General features: G+C 42.5%; 1 long non-coding RNA gene across 6 annotated transcripts in view; it reads left to right on the top strand.

The window, feature by feature from the left end:
- The window catches only part of LOC128078477 (uncharacterized), a 67,854-nt gene extending 54,711 nt beyond the window's left edge, over positions 1-13,143 (top strand). For 5 of the 6 annotated variants that reach the window (XR_008205665.1, XR_008205669.1, XR_008205668.1 and 2 more), the window contains 3 exons: positions 1,196-1,317; positions 2,596-2,741; positions 11,387-13,143. This is a non-coding gene — a long non-coding RNA (uncharacterized LOC128078477). Of the gene's footprint in view, positions 1-1,195; positions 1,318-2,595; positions 2,742-4,375; positions 5,361-11,386 lie in introns of those variants that run through there. The other variant, XR_008205666.1, reaches the window with a different exon arrangement.
- The last annotated feature ends 4,018 nt before the right edge of the window (positions 13,144-17,161 follow it).

The raw sequence follows: 17,161 nt of genomic DNA, 5'->3' as shown, positions 1-17,161 counted from the left end.
TCTTTCTTGCTCCTCCAGCAGAGGAAACAGAATATATTGCATTAAGTTTTGTACAAGGCTTTCACCTGAGGCACGTAATACTAACCTCAGAAAATTAGATTGTTATTCTCAGGATGGAAGAAATATGGGGCAAGCACTATTTTGCTGGGAATTTCCAACCGAATGGGATAATGATGTCTGAATTCACTGACAAGCAGATTGCAAAGCAAGGTGTTAGAGCCTCTGAGAATAGATGGGGTGACCCCTGACCTACCATGATCCTTTCCTCTAAATGTTCTCTTCTTTCTTTACCAGTATGAATAGAGGATTTTGGCACATGAAGCAACAGGATCAGAGTCAGCTAGAAGAAACAGCCAAGTCGATGTTGATAGATGTGTTTTAATAGACATCCTCCATTGGTTGAAAATTTCTGATCTAATTTCAAGGGCACTTTAATTTTCAAATTTCTTTTCCATTGAACATGTACATGCAAAGTTGAGTAGGAGAGAAAAAGGCTGGCAAAAGGAGATTTGCCTAGCTGCCCAATTTCCATTGTATACTGTAATTACAGCAGTGTACACTTTGGACTGACAGCATTTTTCAGCAGTTTGGTACTTGAGAAATATTAAACTTACATCAGCTATTTGTGCAGACAGTCACCTTCTTCAGCAGGTTAGTCGTGCCAATATTATCCAACTTAAATAGGCAGTGAAATAGGGAGAGAAACAGATTAAGTGGCTCATCTAAGATCAAGCAACACTGACAAGAGAAAACCTGGTTTATCTTGGGGAATTATTGTATCCCAGTGACCAAGGACTGTGTGTAACAATTCAGAGAACTAGCATGTGTCCCTATGGTAAGTTAGAAAAGATGCTGGCTTAGGAAGTTACACACTCACCAGGGCAAGGGACACTGAGATGGCACAGTACTGCAAAAGGCAGCAGATCCTTGTGCTTATGGATGGCAATGGGTAAGTGATGAAAAACATCCCCGTGTTACTGCCTGTGGAAGTCCCACAGTCCTTACTTCTTTAAAGGAGATCTAGAACATCAACAGGTGATCAAAATGAGTCTAAATGTGTGATGAGCTGTTTTGTGACTTCGGCTTCTTTCAGAAGAAATTATCATTAGGTATCTCCTGAAGTCTGACAAAAAATGACTAAATCTTCAAGTTCTTTACCCAGAAGTTAACCTTTCCCTCCTGTTGTTATCTGCAGCCAGTTGCTGTCCCATGAAGGAGATTAATACCAATGGGACTATTTCCCCTAAACAAGGAGAATCTGCGTGATGAGAAGAGCAAAAGAAGTTGTATGTCCACAGAACTTGCAGAAGTCTCAAGGTAAAAGCACCTCTGAATGTATGATAATTTTAGGTAAGTAATTATCCCCCAGACAGCTAAGTAAATTCCAAGGGGAAAAAGAAAAAAGATGCTTACATTGAGGAATTGGCTAATAACAGAGTTAATGTGTTTATACATGGGGGGAAGGAGAAGCCAGGCCTTTTTTTCTTGGGTTGTCTTCTCTTATTTTGTGTTATTATTTCCACTGAAGGAAGCAACCTCTGCAGATCTAATTGTTAACTAATTATGTTTCAGCAGAAATGAGCAGGGTCCCAGATTTTATTTGGCTTGGATGTTTAAAGGCAAATAATAAGTTACATAATAAAACAACAGAATCATTAAACATTGATTTACATGTTTATTTTGCTATAAGAAATGAAATTTTTATTGGAGCTGAATTAAACAGAGGTTTATGTGTTTGTATTCCCCATAGCCCTTTATACTCTAGTAATATAGCAATATTCATAAATCATACCAGAGTTTTCAAATTTCCTTAGGAGTGACCTAGGCAAGAAACCCTTAACAACTTGCTGAGAGACTTTAAATTAAATTCAGCTGTAATATCATCATGACTAATTTATGGCTCGTTTGGTTGCTGCAAAGATGCATTTAAAGAAACCAGAGTACACGGTGAGGATAAGATAAAACATTGGTTTAGTATCATGCACTAGAAAGATTTATTCAATGTTTCATTACTTCATTGAACATGGCAAAGCAATCAGTTCCTTGAGAAGGAATAAACAAGAATTACGTCATGAAACATGTCAATGGTAGACCTTCAACCAAGAAAAGGGGGGAAGTACTACACATGAAATTCAGATTTTGTATAATTAGATATGGTTGTGCATGTGTGAACATGTATGCAGCAGCACACGTGTGTACAGCCTAGATGTGTGCATGTATGAACACAGGTTCTCACGCACGCATTCCGTCTCCACTTCAGAGTAAGTTTTACTGTGAAGTATCATTAAGGTTGAGACAGGCAGACACCACCTGGCACAATCTATGTTTCTGAAATGCCCAGTGTCCCCAAAGCCCTCCTCTGTCCCACCGCAGCTTTAGAACTTCCTGCAAGCCTGGTTACACCAAATGGAGATTGATGAGAAAACACATTTTGAAATTATTAGAGGGTTTTTTTTTTTTTTTTTTTTGTTTTGTTTTGTTTTGTTTTTTCTTTTTGCCTTTAGTTTCTTTCACCACGGAATGAAAAGGGTGAAAAATGATGTTTTTCCCCAGTAATTAATTATATGTCTGACTTCTGAAATTTTATGCGGGCAGAAAACTCCTGAACTCAGTGTGAGTTGGAACCCAGGTCCTAGCATCTTGCTTCACATCACCGCAGTGCCATCATTGCCTGTCTTCTGAAACATGGATTTTCACTCTGTCCATGCTGGTTGACACCAGCAAATCATTCCAGGCAGGAGGTAAGCTAAAATACGTCTTGGTCTATGTCTTTTTCAGCCTTTTCCTCAGATAAGTGCATTCCTCTGGTGTTGGACCTTCTATGACATCAAGCTCCAGGAGGTGAATGTTGAATTACCCTGGTGATGGGTGCTATTTGGAGGCATATACTGCTGTAATGAGAATGTACCATGGTACCCCTTAAAGTAAGACATTGGCTATTGCTGGTAGTTACTGCCTTGCAAAGTATTAATGTTCAGTTATAGTGCAGTCATGTAGGAAAATTATAGATGCCTACTTATGGCATCTAACATCATAGGATGTTACTTAGCAACACTTGGTAATGTTGAATTAGTAATGAAGAAATGGAGTAAAAGAAATACAGAAGGTATTGAAATCATAAAATAAACTGTGGTACAACTTGTGAAAGCAGTTCTGCAAATAAAGCTGTCTGTTTCTCTTTTTGGCATAGCGAGCATGGTAGGAAAAGTTCTGATCTGATCTGAAGCAGCACATTTAGAATACCTAACTAACAGAACAAGTGTGTTGTTTCCTTTTGTCCTTGTTCCCTGGGAAAAGCATCAGAAGAGCTGAGGTTTTGAAGATCTTCCTGTCATTTCAAACCCACCCTGAAGCACTGGCTGGCCAATTAAAATAATCTCTCCTTTGGAAGGCATTCACTGGAGCTGAGAATGAAAGCTCCTCTCTACTATACCTATTTTAACCAGTCATTAATTTACATAACTCTCTCCGCCGTTAATCAAGTGTCTGTAGGCATATCTCAAAAGAAGGAGAAGACCACAAAAATAGAGACATTTCTGTTAGAGATGAACCTTCCATATGTTGCAGATCTCTCTCAGACACTTATCTTAGCTTATCTCCACCTGTTTAAACTGGAAAACCCACAAAAATCTATCTCAAGTGAGATAGCCAAGGTTTCTTGATTTCATTTGGGTCAGAGCTGCCACAAGACATGCATTTCTCAGAGCCCTTCTGAGCTGCTGCCAGGAACAGGGAGTGCTGGGCTGTGCCACTTCAACAACAACAGAAAAAGTTTTCTTTGAAAACTCACCAAATTTTATAAGCTTTTTTTTTTATTAAAAAAAAAAAAAAAACAAACAAACAACTTTAGCCTCGTTCAGCCTCAGATCTGATTGAAGGAGCTGCCCTGATTTATTGGTGTCAAATAAAGTATGTTTGGATAGAATGCTATTTTGTAATGGAAAAAGCATCAGTGGAAGCACCGCCTCTCAGCGCTGCTTGGGTTGGATGAGTGCTAAGCCTTAAATTATGATTGTGCTGCTGAAGAAAAGGAGGACTGCTGGAAATGCTGCAGCTAAGAGGCCCGTCTCTCACTCTTCCAAATAAAGGTATCTGTGGAATCAGCCTCAGCAGCACCACCAGATCTGCTGGTTAAGTACTGGGCAGTATCTGCCTGCTCTGTGCTGCACCTGCTCTGCAGAGCAGATGGGAAGGGGTTTCTCATTCCTCTTCCACCAGATGCATTGAGCTGTAAATGTGGAGCAAAGTTTTGGGAATGTTTCACAGGATAAATTTTCTTTAGACGTGAACTTTGTTTAATAATCTCATTATTATTACTATTAATGGTTAAGCCCTTTTATTTTGCCTAACTTCTTGTTCTTGCACATTCCCTTAGCCAGGAACCTTCTACCAGAGCATTGCCACCAGGATGAGTCTGCAGGGACTGCCCAGAGACACCTGGAAAATCAAGTGCCAGAAACTAGTGGTGCGGGAGAGCCAGCACCTCCGTTAACAGATCAGTTTATACCTGCAAGAACTTGTCCCACCAAACCAAAAAAACCCATCATCCTACTCATGCACTGTTCCCCAAAACGTCACAAAAGTGACTTTCAGCCTTTAAATCTGATCTGTCTCCATTTGAGATGCCACTGAGACCGCAGGTGTGACTAGAAGATTATTACCAAATATAAATTTAATTCAGTAGAAGTTATTTAGAAAAAAAAAAATTACACTGCAGTTATCAAAGTCCTCTGCACATCCTTCCCAGCAGACATTCTGTCTGTCTCACTTGTGGGGAACTACTCTTGGTCAGAATGCTGCAGATGTTTTAAAATTAAAAAAAAAAAAGAAAAAAGTTTGTCGCATAACTTTTAGCAGTGTTTATTTTGCGTGAGCAAAATTGTCTTCTGTCTTAAGATGTTTAATCATTATTTGAAAGCCACTTGATGAATAGAAGAGTGTGTACTCCCACACGGGACAAACATATTTTTAGACTGATTCATAATAATTTATTTCTGTCAGAGTGGAATGCATTAATTTCTCCTACTGGTAAGGGCTTTACTGCTGCTGCTTTTCCTAAGGTAGATGGATCTGCTCTGGGAACATATTAGCTGATTTAAGTGGATGCAACCAGGTACTCAGTTATGTCATGGCTATCTCAACGATCTCTTAAGGAACACTGAGTACTTATTTTTGTGTGCACTCTGTGTTTCATCACAGACCTTTGTCACTTTGTTATTTACGGAATTCAGATTATTGCAATCTAAAAGTTTCTCAGTCCTTGCTCAGTGACACAAAATAAACCCACGTATTAAAGAGGGAAAAAAAAAAAAGAAAGACCAAACAAAACAAGAAAAAGAAAAAAGAAAGAAAATGAAAGCAGCTATAAAGGGAAGTGTTATTATTTGCTAATAGTTTCCATGTAGAAGTTAGCTGCTGAGTGCCGGGCTCTGTGCAGTGCAGGGGGATGCAGCCAGGCATCTGCCTCCATGTCCCTCCTGATGTAGGCAGAGCGGGACCACAATGCTCTCCAAGTTCCTTTTTTAGTAAAATCATTCCTCGTCCAAGAGCTGCTGGGCCCCACTGTGTGCCAGAAATACCCGCGGTCCTCTGGGAATTGCAGCCCTTGGCCCTGCCCAAGCCCCAGTCCTCCCAACCCAGCAGGACCCTCCCAGCCAGGGCTGGTGGCAGCACTGCTCCTCACTTCATTTGAAGGGCAGCAGACAGAAATTGACTATCTATTTATTTATTTGTTTATCTGTCTATTTTTGGCACGGGATAGCTAACAACTCGTGCATGGCTGTAAAAGACTGCACGCAGGGTAGGATGTCACAGGCTGCAGGGTGAGAAGCTCTGTGTGTTGTCATCCGTTTCTTCCATACCCAGTTTTGCCTTTCCTGTGCTGCTGCCACTGGAGTAGAGAGAGACCCAGAGCAGTGATGCCATTCTGCTGCTGGCCTTGCCTGCTCTGATCTTTTCCACTCTCAGAGAAGGTTTTGGCCCTAAAGCCTTTGCCAAGAGTCATCCCTACAAATCCAGGTAGGATGATGCCTTGGATCTGGCAGGCTGCTATCAGGTTGCCCTCAATGGAGATGTGTGAGCAAGGCAGAGGGAGAACGAAGAATGGGTGGTGCCATACAAAATGAGCTCAAAGTAGGCACAGGGCTCAGAAGTGCTGCTGAGTATCTCATGTGCTGCTAATGAGGCTGATAAGGAACCTGTGAGAGGGAAGGAATGGGAAAGATGGCCTCAGATCCACTTGGAGGTCAATGAATATGAAGTAAGGATGGAATTAGGTTGGAGAAGTCATGGTTGGGTAAGGGTCAAGTTGAGGAACTTGGGATAGACTCCCATTGAGATGTTTAATGAACTGAGCTTCTGTCTACCAAGATGGTGCTTTCTTAAGTACCTGTACAGAGCTCATGGTTCAGCTCTAACCCTCCAAGAGGTCACCTGTGTCTGGCAGCAGACATTTCATATGTCTGCACACGTGTACTATGTGATTAGAGCAGGTGATAACATGTGTGCAAAAACATCTCTGGTCTAGGGAACTATATACTGCTCACTGAGCTGATCCGTAGTGATAGTCATAGAATTGTTTGAATTAGAAGGGACCCTTAAAGCTCATCTAGTCCAACTCCCCTGCAATACCCTATCAGGTGCTTGGAGCCCCATCCAGCCTGACCTTGAAAGTCAAGTACTGACCAAGTAGAGACCAAATGCTGCCTATGTGCATGGAGGTGCATCTGGGAGGTGAGCTTCAGGGCAAGGCAAGGTGGTCCCATGCACCTGAATGGCATCCTGATGAACTGCATTTAGTTTCTTCAGTTACCTGAAGCCTCGTTTAGTATTTTTGAAAAAAAAGAGTTGCTTTTCAAAGGCACTGAGTGTTCCTAGCTCCAGTAGGCATTAATAAGATTTGGGTTTTACAAGCATAACATATACGTCTCTGAGAAATAAGATTTCTGGCCAGTTTGGATACCCTAAAACTAGAAAACACTTTTTATTTTAATCTGATTATATTTCATCTCTTCCTATTCTCACAACATGTGATTTGACTGCAGGAATACTTAAGTTGGTTTTTGGATGACCCGTTAATGAGAAGTACAGAAAGCCCATGAGGCTCTGAACAGTCCTGTCTTGCTGTTACTTGATCTCGGAAATAAGGCATGGTGTCATGCAGTAAACATGAAATAGAAAACCAAACATAAAGTCATTAAAAATGTGCCATCTGGTCCGTGCAGATGAGGAGCAGAAAACTCTTAGGAAAACTCTAAGGAAGTTCTTAGGAACTCAACTGCAGTTGCTCAATCGAAGTCAGGGTAAAGGTGGTGCTTATGTACGTCTTTGTACTATTGCACAGATGAGGTCTGAGTTCAGCTGCTCATCTGACACAGAGTCATATTCATCCTGACACCAGGTGTTATGTTGCACTAGGAATAAAGCAGCCACTTGCTGACTGAGTGAGCTGTACTCACAGTGAGGGATGGTGGCATTGCTGGGCCCTGTGTTGGAGGCTGGAGATGGCTGATCCGTTCCTGCAGCTCCAGACCCTGCTGGGAACCTGAACTGTTAACCTGAATGCTCATTTTTATGTGTTTTCCGCTGAAACTGTTTAAAAGCATCTCTGTTGCTGTGAATTCCTGCCTATTTGTCATAAAGGGGGAAAAACACCAAACAGGAATTAACAAGAGGATTTTCTTTGTGACTTCAGTGCCTCATTAGGAGGTTTATGATCAGGCTTTGGGAAAGCTTTCCTTGAATTATTTTAAGGTTCTAATGATAAAAACCTCGGGGAGGTCATGCACATGGGAGATTTAATACCCCTTCAGAACCATCTGGCATTAGATTACATGCAGGGAAAGAACAAAATCTGGCAGTAATATTCATCTCCATTAACCCAGAATACAGGCTGATATGATTATAGCAGAGAAAATGCTCTCACTCTGTCACTAGGAAAAGCTCTTAATAGACCCAGGCTAAATTGGTTTATAAAACTAAAGACTTCTTGAAGCATGGATCTGCCCTCTCATTGAGTGCATTAGCTTTGGCTTTTAATATGTTTTATATCTTTTTAACGTCGACAAATAATATGTTAAAGCATAAAATATTGCTAGGGTGAAAGACGGTGTTTGGAGCTCCCAACTTACTCCATGAATACAATGCTAGTGGTGTAAGCACAGCCTTGGAGCATGGTCCACTTGTGCTTTGCTTCTACCTCTTCTCAAGAGCATCAGCAAGGTCATGGTCCCAGTGACATCCTCAGCAAAACTTGAAATGCTGTTGGTGGCAATAAGATCCTCTATCCTCTCAACTGCTCTTCTGAGAGCCCAAACCAGCAAAGTGCTAAAGCAAGCATTTGGCCTAACGCACACTGAGCACTTCAGGATTTATGTACTTCTCTCTAAGAAAGCCAGTATTTAAATTCTTGGCTAAACCAGAACTTTAGGAGAAAGTAGAGAAAATAGAAAAGCGTAGAGTAAGAAGAGAACCAGGAAAGCCACTGTTCTCTGCCCCTCAGTGTGAGGGTGTTTGATGCAAACCCTCCTGAGCAAAGCACTACAGAGACACAGACAGAGTCACTGCCCTGCACCCGAACTGCTGGCTCTCCTCTAATTGGCTGCCTGGTAGTTCCTGCATCCAAACAGGCTCATCTTGTTATTCTCCATCTGCACAATGACTTCTCCAGACGTAGTCTCTCTTCCCCTTCAAATTTTCCTTTCCTTTCACCTCCTCTTCCCTCCACTCTCAGCTCTATCTCCGGACAGCTCCTTTCCTTCAGCCAGAATTATGATTCCCTCGTTACATGGAAAGCAAAACCATATGGGAGACAAGAAAAGGCCATTTATCTCAAAGTCTATTAAGATGTGGAGACCTTGCATTAAGGCTCCAGTTCAGCCAGCCTTTCTTGCACGTGTTGCTGTCATCTCCTTCCACCAGAACAGGGATGTACTCCTGAGGCAGACTTGCTAAGATGCTCTTAGCTTGTCATCGGGTTTGTACTTAGCATGGCTCTGCATAAAAAACATTTAAAGGAAATAAAAAATTAAGATGTTGCCACATCTTTTCCCTCAGCCTTCAAAGCCACCTCTGCCAGTTCTCCCTATTTTATTGTCATCCTGGGACAGAGTCGTAGAGCAGTAAACAGAATGGGCATGAAGCTTGGCAAAGGGAAGTCACCAAATGGATGCTTCTACCTGCGTGACTGGGAGGGTTGACATTATTGTATTAACAACTGCTTTAGGATGAGAGTGCAGAAGATGACTGCTCTTTTAACTTGGGGTGAAAGCCTCCATCTTTCACACTTCTGGGGAGTTAAGAGATATGGAGCCTTGTAAGACACAACTGCTGGAGTCCTGCAGTGCCTGCTGTTATGTTTCTGCTCCCTTCTCCAGGGTTGTAACATATTTGCTGACGGATTTACACTGCAGTTGGAAACCAGAACCCAGGACAGCCTGTTCCCTTGCTTCGTGCTATAAACATAAATACACTCGCACAGCCATTTGTAGCTGGTTCTTTCTATCTGCACAAGGATTTTATTATCTTTCTCTAAAGCGGTCTAAAGAGGAGCAAGAGACTCGCAACAAAAGGAAGTGCTTGAACAGGAACAAGAATAAAAAGGAGCAAAGGGCAGGAAGTTGCTAAGAGACCACGCAAGCAAGAGTGGGGAATTAATGGCAGATATCAAAGCAGCTATTGGAAACCACATGTTTTCCTACAAGGGCTCATTTATTGAGGAGGAGCTGCTATCAGAAGGCAGCAGTATTGCTCTGGTCTGAAGTACATTTGTAACGCAGAAAAAACTTTCTCCCATTTACAGTTTTGTTCTTTGCAGGGCAAGTTGCTAAGTTAATGACAGGCCTTTAAATTAACTAATGTTATGGAACAGCAGAGCGAGTAATATGGAAAAAAATGCAAGCAATTATGGTTTAAATAAACCTTATCCACTGCATTATTAGAAACTACCTGAGCTGAGATTTCAGCAGTGTTAGGTTTGTCCTCAGCTCTCCTCAGTGAGAATCTGGGTCCCACAGGGTTGAACAGTGTGGGAAATGCTGAACAATTCCAGCTGAGCTCTCAGCTGCTGTCTCAAATTCCTGATTTTCACCTCCTGATTTTGTTGTTACTTTGCCTCTAACGCACTATGGGTCTTTTGACTATAAAAGAACCAATAAGAGAAGCAGGTAAGGGAGGGCAAGAGAAGAATGATAATTGCATCAAAAGGCACTTAAATGTTAATGTTGGCAATGGCCTGAAAAACCCACACTAACCTCCACAGTACCTCCCAGTTCTGGACTCAATTTGAGATTACATCTGCCATAGCATGACAGTCTTTCTAGATGATCTTAAAGTCCTTTCCAACCTTGATGATCCTGTGATAGCCCATCGGCCACAGCCATTCTGAGTAAAGCAGGATGCTTTACTGGCTTTGCTTGCACGGGCAAAATTATTGCAGTCTTTCAACTGCTGCTCTGGGAGAAGTGTTCCAGCTCTGCTATATAGAATGGTTCCAGCTGTTCTCCACTCCTCCAGAGATATCATCAGAGAGCAGTCGCTTACACTGAGATTACGTTAATGATATCAAAGGGTGTGGAAGAAGGCTGCTAATTAGTAAGCCCTCAAGGCACAAAGATATAAATAGCCTTGAAGCAGCAAGAGAGCAGATCCAAATCTGCAGTCTAACATTATCTTGGGCTGAAAGCATTATGTGTTGACTGATTCCACCAGAGGAGAGCGATTGAACTTTCCTGCTGAACAAAAAAAGCAGGGCTTGTTTTGATTGATATATCTCCATGTCAGATTGTGCAGCATATTATCCATTTATCGTGCCACCTGCCATGCCTGAGACAGGAGCAGCAGCAGTGAGAACATGATAGGATGGGATGAACCTTCCTTTTGGAGAAAAAATATTGGCTCATATTTTTACTTATTACAATAAATAAATAAAATAGCACCTATCTCTATCTCCATTGCCAAAAGTTTAAATGCTTCTGGGATCCAGCCAAAAGGCAAAGATTGTGGTAAGCAGCTAATATCTGTCAGCAGAGAATTTGCAGGAAAAATAAGGCTATTCCAACTAGCATGGTCACGGTAGAGAGGGAATGTCAGTGCTGAGGGAGATGAAAATCACAGCATGGCCTTGCAGAGTCTCTCAGGCTCAGGAGCCACATCCCTCATCTCACAGCACTGGTGCCAGTGCTCTCCCCATTTTCTTGCATGTCTGCAACTGGAAAACCAGTCAGCTCTCCTAAATCGCCATCCTGTATTTGGATGCGACTTACTGTACTCCTGCACACTTTGCTTCCTGTAAGGATTACTTATATAAAGTTGTTGCATTGATTTTTTTCTACTGTTGTTTGGTGGATGTTTTTTTTTTTTTAATTGTTTTATTGTTGGTCTTTTTAAGTCCTAGGCTGTTTTTTGAACACCACACCAACCAGCCGCTTGCAGCATCTTGACAGCACTACCACCCTGCAATAAACTTACAGAATTTGGTTTTTCAGTGAAAGTTGGCTGTAAGGGAAGAGGGGGAGAGGAAAGCACAAGAAAAAACCCAAACTTCCCTTCCAAGCACCATCCCAGCCATACGCATGGACTTGCACAGCTGTTCCCAAGCGCGGTATCGGAGCACCGCACGTAAGGAGCACTTCTGCAGGACCACACAAGTTTGCTGCTATTCTTAAGCTGAGCCTCGCAATTGGGAAACTCCTGCCAAGTCGTTTGAGACAGTGGCACCTGGGAAGTATTATATGAGTCTGTATTGCATCATGAGAACCCTATTTGCACTTAATTACACAACTCCCTCTCTCCTCCCAGTAGAACGAGCGGGACAGATGCTACATCTACAAAGTGAGAATCAAACACATTTTTTAAGTGGAGTCTGACAGCCTGAAGCCTAGAGGCAGGCTTCAGACCAGATCCCAGCAGTGAAGATCCTCACAGTACTGAATGGCTCAGGCCAATGAGTTTTTGTGCATGGATCCTACATACCTTACTATGGGCCTGTTTCATGCTCCTGCCTCCTTATGCAGAAATTTAGTTGAGGTTTTGACTACCATCCTCTTCCTTGGTCTTTCTCTGTGAGCCTTTTGCAGCCAGAAGCCTGGATATTATCTTCACAAGGCTCCTGCCACATCTTTTCTATGGTGCTGGTCACAGTATGTTAAGTATGTACACAGTATGTAAAGAAGCCTTGCAAGGCTTCTTTATCCAAACCTGTGGATTGCACTGGTGCCTCTGGATTTGAGTCAGGTTAACAGACATCAGTTGGGCTAACCAATGAAGATTCTCTGACAAGGATGAGCAATGGAGAGGCAGGAAAACCCCAAACTGGCTTTGTTAAGCCAAGATAAATAACAGCAGCACCACCACATCATGTTTGACAGGAGCAGATCCTCTCAAAACAGGCAGCTGGCAGGTGGGCGCAGATCCACCACTGGCTAACACCTGCCTGAAGTGGCAGACTCTATTGCTGTTCTGCAGGCCATCGCAGACTGTATGGCAACAAATGTGCAAACTGCTCTTTTTAAAGCAACTCTTTGGAAGTTCGGATCCTCATGTGCATTTCTAACCTGAGCTCATTACTTAAGCCCTTGCAATTGTATGTAACCGGAGGCATTACCCTTTTATTCTCCCTTCATAAATCAAATCTCCCATCTTTTGCCATATAATCCAAGACTGGAAATACCTTTTCTGTTTATGTCACACCACGGTAATGCAGTCACTGATCTGCCACAGGCTTCAGCTGCTGTAAATTCTTTTCCTACTGCCCTTTCCCCACCAGCTTTCTCACAGTGCTTTATGGCTCACAGGTCTGGGCATTGATTCAGTAGTTTCTTTAAGGAGGGCCCAGAAGGAATGATGGAAAAGTATGTTTATCAGATGTGATATAGTTGAATGAATACAGTAAATGCTGTCCTACACAAACAAAAATACAGATCCAGCAAGGAAAGTTTTAATGTGCCCAGCTCAAAAATTTTGCAGATAATGATTAATGCTGTGGATGAGAAGAGGGGTTCTCACAACCTTTGTGTTGACTGTTAATCTGCATGGAAACCACTTGCACAAAGTTTAAGTCAGTGCAGATCACCAACTATTTCTGTGCATCTCCTCTTATGATGACTTTCACAATAAAATGGGAGATCTTCCATGGTTTCACTTTAATACTTGTCTGATTCAATTTGTCATTTATTTAGGCATCGTCTACATTTTAAAACAGGAAAAAGAAATATATAGGTTAGCAAAGGTTTGCTGTGTTCTCTTCCAGATTTCCAGCATCTTCTCAGATGGTTGGTAAATTCACTCTACGGATAAATCATTGAGGCTTTTTCACACACTCTTTCATTTTAGCATACATTAAATGAGAAAATATTAGGGCACACACAAAAAAATAGTTCAGCTTTCATGTTTCCTTCAGCGTGTGGTGTAAGCATGTTCTTCTGACTACACTCCAAGGCTAGCTGGTGTTTTGCCTACTTGGCACATTTGGAAAACATGCATGCCTAACTTTGCAGCTCAAATGTGAGTCATTGTTGCAATTTAATGTTTTATATGCTGAGAAACACTGTGTTTTTGAATAAGGTGATTAGCAGACAGCGTTTGCAATGCTGGATACTGTTAGGTGAAACAATATTTCTTGTATCAGGATTGTAATTGATTTCTCCTCTATAAAGAAGTTTCCCCTCAGATCTTGGTAAGGGGTTTTCCCCCCAGGTCTTCAGGAGCTGTGCCCCACAGTCAGGTTTCCCTCAGGTCAACAGCTCAGGTTCCTTTGGTGCAGGAGAAAGCACCACAAAGATGAGTTCAGGGCTATCACTGCTTTTTGGCTCTCTCGAATATGGTAGAAGGTTTGCATGATTAAATTCCTTTCAGAACTGGAAAACTGATATTTATTCACATTTGAGGCTTTTCTGCTTGTGTGTGATCTGGCTATGTCATTACTCAGGAGCTCTGCTGGCCAGGGAATGTAAAGTGGAATTGCTGTAAAACAGCTGTGGTATGAGATGGTACCCATCATTGTTGTTGCTTTCCTCCCAACTTTTTGTACCAGAATTAATTCTGTTTTTTGCATTAATAACTGCGCAGTGTCCAGCAGTGCAAATTCTTGTACCTTGTTTTGTGGATGTATTTCTTCATTAAGGGTAAGACCTGCCATGCCCCACAGGGAGTCCAATCCAGCTGCTGCATGGGCAGGCAGAAAGGAGTCTTGGACAAAAAAAAACCAAACAAACAACAAAAAACAACCAACAAGTTAAAACTTCTTGGAAAGTTGGGATCCTGGAAACTGCTTGGATCCTGCTGGAACTGGAAGTGCCTGTGTCTGCAGCACTCTGTTGGACGTCACTTCTAGTTACACATGTGCCTAAGTATTTTGTGGGGCCGGGCTCCCAGAGCCTGCAGAAACACCCACGCGCTTCCAGACAGTGTCCAGGGACACAAACACTTCCAGTTTTTCCTCTGGAGAAACCCAATTTGTCCTTGCCTGCTGAGCAGAGATACCGCGATGCACCCTGCATGGATCTCCTCACCGGGCAGGGACTGATGGGTGTGTGGATGGATGGACAGATGGGCGGATGGACAGACAGACCACCACACACTCGTCAGGCAGCAGCTGAAGGTGTCAGATTTTCCTCTGGCTGCTGACAGCTATCCTGGGGCAGCAGGAGGATGCCTGGGCTCTGGGTTTGTTAGTGTTATTCCAGCCAAGCTCTGCAGCCAGACCATCTCACATCAGCTGCGTATTATCTGGAGCCACGCAAAGAGCTGTTTTTAGAGGAAATGCTCATTTTATAGGTTCTCCTCTGGTCTAGGAAACAATATATTAGATGTGTGTGCTGCTCCAGGAGCAGACAAAGAATATTAACTGTGACTCTTACTCATGGTGCAGGTATGAGCGAGGAGGAAAACTGCTCCTCTCCTTTTTGGCCTTGGCAGGAGCTTGACTCCTGCATGAGTCCTCTGATTGAAAAACAAAATGGGTTAGATCAGGGTTTTCCTCACTCATGCTCTTTCCATGTCACAGAGTACAAGGCTGGAGCTGGACTTTGTGCTGCCCTTTGTGGCTCAGTGACCTGGGATGCTCTGCCTGGTCGACACAGCAAGAAGCATTCCATGGCATAGGGCTGCTTGGTGGAAAGCACAGGTCGACTCCAGTTTCTGCCTAGCTGTTGCCCAGGTAATCTCTAGGTTGGCAAATCCAGCCTTGAGCGAGGCTTTGTTTTAGGTTTGAGTACATCAGGTTTTTGAGAAAGCCTGAGTTTCCTTTATATTGTTTTTAATAAAAAAGAAGGAAATCCACCACAAAAGTATGCATGTTGAGTCAAAAAACACTGAAAAAAATGAATAGATCATAATTTCAGGGAGGACAAGCAGTGGGGCTCAGTTAAGCACTGTTAGTATCTCATTCACTTTCTGAGCAATTTTAAACTGCACAGTTCTGCTAAAAAAATTGAGTAAAGAAATCTTTCCTCGATGTCTTCCTATCTATTCCTTCATTTTCTCTATCAGTATTGCCAGACTTCAGCGCAGTTGTGTGACCAGTGCTAGACCCTTCTAACTGGATAAGCCAATGCTTTCTCATAACAATACAAAACAAATATAAATAGATTCAGGGACAATTTGTCCAACAAGGATCTACAGTGCAGAGTGGATTCTGGAGTCGTCTTCAAAGTGTTTCTAAAATGACCTATGAATGTCTGCCTAGTTTGTTAAGAGTCCGGAGGGATTTTCAATATGATGGACTTGGGTTATTGAATTACTGCTGGAAATATGTAGCTGACCTCCAGTGGAAAATATTTCTGCAAAAAATGTCAGCGAACTTTTTAGTGAACTTTTCTCTACTGTTTCTTTTCTCAAATCAAAATAAACAATTGATTTGTATTAGGTGAGGCAAGAAAACAGAATGAATCTATTTTGTTGTATTTACTGATAAGCAACACAGTCTAACTGCTAACAAATGTTGGCCACATCTACAGACACTCAAAGTGAAAGGTGCCTTTGAATTCACACTTGTAATGGGATGAAATCACCATTCCCTTTCTGCTGATTTTGATTAGAGCCACTGAGAAATGTCCCCCTACACTGGAGTTTCTTTGCGTGAGGCTGATTGATGGAAATGTGCCAGGTTCAATAATGGGATGGTGGGAAGCACTTGGTTGGGATGGTTTTTGGGCTCAGAAAGAGCTACGAGGCTTCTCTGAAATGCAAGAGGCCTTGTTGTACTTGGTTTGGAGACCTGCATGGGGGTTTCCATCTCCCTGCTGTTGTCCTGACTACCAGATTATGCTGGCAGGCGCTCTAATCCGGTGAATGCTTCACTGTTCAGACAAATTAAGCAGTTCCAGCAGGATGGAGCAAAAAAATAAAGCCTGTAATGAGCAGAAATAGGAGCTGAACCTGAGCCTCCTGTTCTGAGATGAGTACTTGCATGCATATTTTTCAAATGAAAGAGGAGGTTTTGCTTTTGACCATTAAGAAGCCCAGCCCACAGTATTCAGATGATGGATTTGTCAGTGCTCTCAGGCTCTTTTGGGAGGTTTTTAGTTCAGCCCTTTAGTAACGGCTTCAAGTTTTAAGGCATTTCCCTTTGTAGTCTCCAAATGACCTATTAAGTTTCCAGACTCGGGGCACTAGAATAAGACCTTTACAGACTCTCTGCCCTGGTGCTCATGATGTTTGTTTGACATTAAGACTGCCAGCAGGCCCTGACTGAATGTGCTGGCTGTTTCCAGCACTGCTTAACCTTGGCCCATTCCCTTGTGCTGGAGAAACCTCTTCTGGTTATTGATCCTGTAACCATCTCTGTACACCCTTCAAGGCAAAGTCCCATATCTGGCATCTTTCCTGGACAGAGGGGCCCCAAGGTCCAGACCCTTAAGCCCAAAGCTTTTGGCTACAGCAGCTACATGCCTCCAGAGCTCATTAACCCAAAAAAAGAAAAAATGTGATAAAAGACCAAGGGACACTGGATTAGCAGAGATATGTTTTAAGTACAGGAAATGTTATTTTTAAACAGCTTGAGAGGGTTAAATCAGCAAAAATCTCAACCCCATTCCCATCTCCTTGCAAGTACATGGTCTGGACAGCGTCCCCAGGCTGGAAAACACATCCCATATCCTGCAATGCAGCTCTTTGGAGCCGTAGAGTGCCCTTAGCTGAGTGGCTTCTCTTCATGCTTCATTTC

This window comes from Tympanuchus pallidicinctus, unplaced genomic scaffold, assembly GCF_026119805.1.
Source record: "Tympanuchus pallidicinctus isolate F22 unplaced genomic scaffold, pur_lepc_1.0 scaffold17, whole genome shotgun sequence".
Taxonomy (NCBI): domain Eukaryota; kingdom Metazoa; phylum Chordata; class Aves; order Galliformes; family Phasianidae; genus Tympanuchus; species Tympanuchus pallidicinctus.
The sequence above is the reverse complement of the archived record's forward strand: the minus strand, read 5'-3'. Positions and strand labels throughout refer to the sequence as shown.